This window comes from Schistocerca piceifrons, unplaced genomic scaffold (assembly GCF_021461385.2).
Source record: "Schistocerca piceifrons isolate TAMUIC-IGC-003096 unplaced genomic scaffold, iqSchPice1.1 HiC_scaffold_400, whole genome shotgun sequence".
NCBI lineage: Eukaryota > Metazoa > Arthropoda > Insecta > Orthoptera > Acrididae > Schistocerca > Schistocerca piceifrons.
The window spans coordinates 17,501-22,500 of record NW_025728626.1 but is presented as its reverse complement, the minus strand read 5'-3'; the positions used below and the strand labels follow the sequence as shown (position 1 = coordinate 22,500).

Genomic DNA, 5,000 nt, shown 5'->3' with positions numbered 1-5,000 from the left:
TAAGAAGAAAAGTAATCGCTGACAGCACGAAGGATGTCACGCGACTAGTTAGCAGGCTAGAGTCTCGTTCGTTATCGGAATTAACCAGACAAATCGCTCCACCAACTAAGAACGGCCATGCACCACCACCCACCGAATCAAGAAAGAGCTATCAATCTGTCAATCCTTCCGGTGTCCGGGCCTGGTGAGGTTTCCCGTGTTGAGTCAAATTAAGCCGCAGGCTCCACTCCTGGTGGTGCCCTTCCGTCAATTCCTTTAAGTTTCAGCTTTGCAACCATTCTTCCCCCGGAACCCAAAAGCTTTGGTTTCCCGGAGGCTGCCCGCCGAGTCATCGGAGGAACTGCGGCGGATCGCTGGCTGGCATCGTTTATGGTTAGAACTAGGGCGGTATCTGATCGCCTTCGAACCTCTAACTTTCGTTCTTGATTAATGAAAACATACTTGGCAAATGCTTTCGCTTCTGTTCGTCTTGCGACGATCCAAGAATTTCACCTCTAACGTCGCAATACGAATGCCCCCGCCTGTCCCTATTAATCATTACCTCGGGTTCCGAAAACCAACAAAATAGAACCGAGGTCCTATTCCATTATTCCATGCACACAGTATTCAGGCGGGCTTGCCTGCTTTAAGCACTCTAATTTGTTCAAAGTAAACGTGCCGGCCCACCGAGACACTCAATAAAGAGCACCCTGGTAGGATTTCAACGGGGTCCGCCTCGGGACGCACGAGCACGCACGAGGCGGTCGCACGCCTTCGGCTCGCCCCACCGGCAGGACGTCCCACGATACATGCCAGTTAAACACCGACGGGCGGTGAACCAACAGCGTGGGACACAAATCCAACTACGAGCTTTTTAACCGCAACAACTTTAATATACGCTATTGGAGCTGGAATTACCGCGGCTGCTGGCACCAGACTTGCCCTCCAATAGATACTCGTTAAAGGATTTAAAGTGTACTCATTCCGATTACGGGGCCTCGGATGAGTCCCGTATCGTTATTTTTCGTCACTACCTCCCCGTGCCGGGAGTGGGTAATTTGCGCGCCTGCTGCCTTCCTTGGATGTGGTAGCCGTTTCTCAGGCTCCCTCTCCGGAATCGAACCCTGATTCCCCGTTACCCGTTACAACCATGGTAGGCGCAGAACCTACCATCGACAGTTGATAAGGCAGACATTTGAAAGATGCGTCGCCGGTACGAGGACCGTGCGATCAGCCCAAAGTTATTCAGAGTCACCAAGGCAAACGGACCGGACGAGCCGACCGATTGGTTTTGATCTAATAAAAGCGTCCCTTCCATCTCTGGTCGGGACTCTGTTTGCATGTATTAGCTCTAGAATTACCACAGTTATCCAAGTAACGTGGGTACGATCTAAGGAACCATAACTGATTTAATGAGCCATTCGCGGTTTCACCTTAATGCGGCTTGTACTGAGACATGCATGGCTTAATCTTTGAGACAAGCATATGACTACTGGCAGGATCAACCAGGGAGCTGCGTCAACTAGAGCTGAGCAGCCGGCCGCCCGGGAGTGTGTCCCGGGGGCCCGCGCGAACACGCAAGCGTCCGCTCAATCATTCTGCAAACAGGAGGAGGCTGAGCTCCCCTGCACAATACACCTCGAAACCCTCTCAGGTCCCGGCGGCGCGCAGCGCCGTCCCAAGTACTTGGTCGGGTTCGAGAGAGGCGCAATCGCCCGGAGTTAGGCGAGTAGACGCTTTCGGTGCGACCACCCGTGCTCCCAACTGAGCTTGCCGCTGCCGACAGAGGCCCCGGGGAGCGTGCTGTCGTGGCATTGCCGGCGGGAGACAACACGCGCCACCTACGGTGACCGGCAGCTCCAACGCCCAGCGCCACAGAAGGACAAAAAGCCCCACTTGGGTGCCGAAGCGAACTCTCCCAGCACAGCGCACGCGCCAACACATCCGCACAGCTGCGATACAAAACCACCAGCGAGAACCGCTGGGGCGACCGAGCAGCAGACGGCGTCGCGAGCGCGCCGAGCGCCGGGCGGCGGCGCATCCTCAACGCACACAGTCCCTCAATCGGAACCAGCACACTGAAGATGTCCACCGCGCTTCGCACCGGGCCCCGCGAGGACCTACTTTGGCCGCACGGGCGCCGCGCGCAGGGTGCGCCGCGCGCGCAGCTGCGACGCCTGCCGCGTCCGTCGGCCGGCGCGCCTGCCACTGGCCGCCCCCACCAGCCGGCTGTAGCGCGTGCGCCCACGCACCGCGCGGCCCAGCACGCCGGGAGGCGCCCCCTCACCGGCCGGGGGACGGTCCCACCCAGCCACCGCCGCGTATCGCTTCACACCCAGATGCCGTTCAGTTTCGTCGGCATGGTGGGTATCGCTGGAACAACCGGTTCGTACCTCAACCTATCGTCGCCATCACCGATTCACCCCTAGCGAGAACAACCGCACCACAACAGGTTACCATTTGTTCATTTGCGTAACTTCACCAGAAAACGCAGGCGTCCATCGCCATTTGCAACTTCAACGATTATTGCATGCCTGTGTCAGGTGTCACGCCACACTACGTCTGCCCACATACACGCAAACAAAATGTGCACGCCTAGACAATACGTGGAAGGTGGCCCCCGTACGTATGCGATGTCCATTGCTCGAACGACTGTCAACCGGCCTCTGTAGCATGTCGCAGATATGGAACGCGGTTGCACCATGCCATCACGGTGTGTGAGGAGAGACGACTAGGTCCGAATACATCAACAGACAGCTCATGCTGATCGCCATCCACGGCGTCCGTTCCTCCCACACGTCTCTATGGCGTACCACACTGCAATCCAGCTCTCATAGGGAGACGACACGTAGCTGCGTGCACAATATTTGCACTGTATGGTCCGCCGTTTTTGGGCGCAGTCGTTGTACGGTCACACATGTGCCACGATGTATCATTCGGTACATAAGGGACGAATGTGCAGTACAGATTGTGGTTTACGCGTACGACATTAGCGGACGGTTGACACAGGCCGCACCACAACGTAGCCTGAGTACGTCGCATGCGAAGGGGCATTGGAACATGCAAACTTCTCACCAACCAGCTTGCGAAGGCAGGGGGGCAAGGTGGGGACGTGGGGAGGGGGCGGCATGTACGTCCTGCTGCCATCCACATTACAGTGTACAGCAGGAGCATGTGGAAAGTCAGCAAGACTTGCAAGGTGTTTAACATGAAGCGATACACAGGGGAGCGGGCAGTGCGAGTAGCGAACTATATTGCGAGGGTTGCGGGTGGGCAACACTACACTAATTGAACGAGTCGTATAACAATTACAGAGCAGGTTTTAGGCGACAACATGGGTTACGTTAGGGGACAACGTGGGTTACGTTAGGGGACAACGTGGGTTACTTTAGGGGACAACGTGTGGTTAGGTTAAGGGCACAACGTGGGGTTAGGTTAAGGCACAACGTGGTTAGGTTAAGGCACAACGTGGGTTAGGTTAAGGCACAACGTGGGTTAGGTTAAGGCACAACGTGGGTTAGGTTAAGGCACAACATGGGTTAGGTTAAGGCACAACATGGGTTAGGTTAAGGCACAACATGGGTTAGGTTAAGGCACAACGTGGGTTAGGTTAAGGCACAACGTGGGTTAGGTTAAGGCACAACGTGGGTTAGGTTAAGGCACAACATGGGTTAGGTTAAGGCACAACATGGGTTAGGTTAAGGCACAACATGGGTTAGGTTAAGGCACAACATGGGTTAGGTTAAGGCACAACATGGGTTAGGTTAAGGCACAACATGGGTTAGGTTAAGGCACAACATGGGTTAGGTTAAGGCACAACATGGGTTAGGTTAAGGCACAACGTGGGTTAGGTTAAGGCACAACGTGGGTTAGGTTAAGGCACAACATGGGTTAGGTTAAGGCACAAACATGGGTTAGGTTAAGGCACAACATGGGTTAGGGTTAAGGCACAACATGGGTTAGGTTAAGGCACAACATGGGTTAGGTTAAGGCACAACATGGGTTAGGTTAAGGTACAACATGGGTTAGGTTAAGGTACAACATGGGTTAGGTTAAGGTACAACATGGGTTAGGTTAAGGTACAACATGGGTTAGGTTAAGGTACAACATGGGTTAGGTTAAGGTACAACATGGGTTAGGTTAAGGTACAACATGGGTTAGGTTAAGGTACAACATGGGTTAGGTTAAGGTACAACATGGGTTAGGTTAAGGTACAACATGGGTTAGGTTAAGGTACAACATAGGTTAGGTTAAGGTACAACATAGGTTAGGTTAAGGTACAACATAGGTTAGGTTAAGGTACAACATAGGTTAGGTTAAGGTACAACATAGGTTAGGTTAAGGTACAACATAGGTTAGGTTAAGGTACAACATAGGTTAGGTTAAGGTACAACATAGGTTAGGTTAAGGTACAACATAGGTTAGGTTAAGGTACAACATAGGTTAGGTTAAGGTACAACATAGGTTAGGTTAAGGTACAACATAGGTTAGGTTAAGGTACAACATAGGTTAGGTTAAGGTACAACATAGGTTAGGTTAGGTTAGGTTAGGTTACACGTTGTTGTAAGGAAAGGTGTAGGGGGGGGGGGGCGGGGGCGGCAGGTTCGTTGATAGTGATTATAGTAAGTGAATGCTTGTGACATGATCAGATTTGTCACGTCAGGATGCACCTTTGGCTTATTAGAGGCGGCGCTCCAATTCTATGCTTGTGTGAGACCTGTGTCTTTGACTCATGTCATTGTTTGTGCGCTGTGACAGGAGGTACTATTGTGATGTTGGGTGCACCGTTGTATAGGACATGTGTGGGTGTTGGTGCCTGGTCTGCGCAATGGTGGATGTCGAAAGGCTGGGATATTGTATTTTCCGCATGGACCTCCTGGTCTGGTTGTGATAGTGTGGATTGTGTAATGTGGCGGAGAAGATGCACTGGATGTTGTTCCATGCTGGTGCTTACATATTGTATGTGCGCCTGTTAGAAGCAGAGAGTGGTGCGTGATCAGAGTGTCTGGCTGACGTGTGGT

General features: G+C 52.7%; 1 non-coding gene across 1 annotated transcript in view; it reads right to left on the bottom strand.

The window, feature by feature from the left end:
- Positions 1–1,491, bottom strand: part of LOC124748040 — a 1,909-nt gene extending 418 nt beyond the window's left edge. Inside the window, exon 1 of the ribosomal RNA XR_007011609.1 lies at positions 1–1,491. This exon is cut by the window's left edge and continues 418 nt beyond it. This is a non-coding gene — a ribosomal RNA (small subunit ribosomal RNA).
- Positions 1,492–5,000: the final 3,509 nt, after the last annotated feature.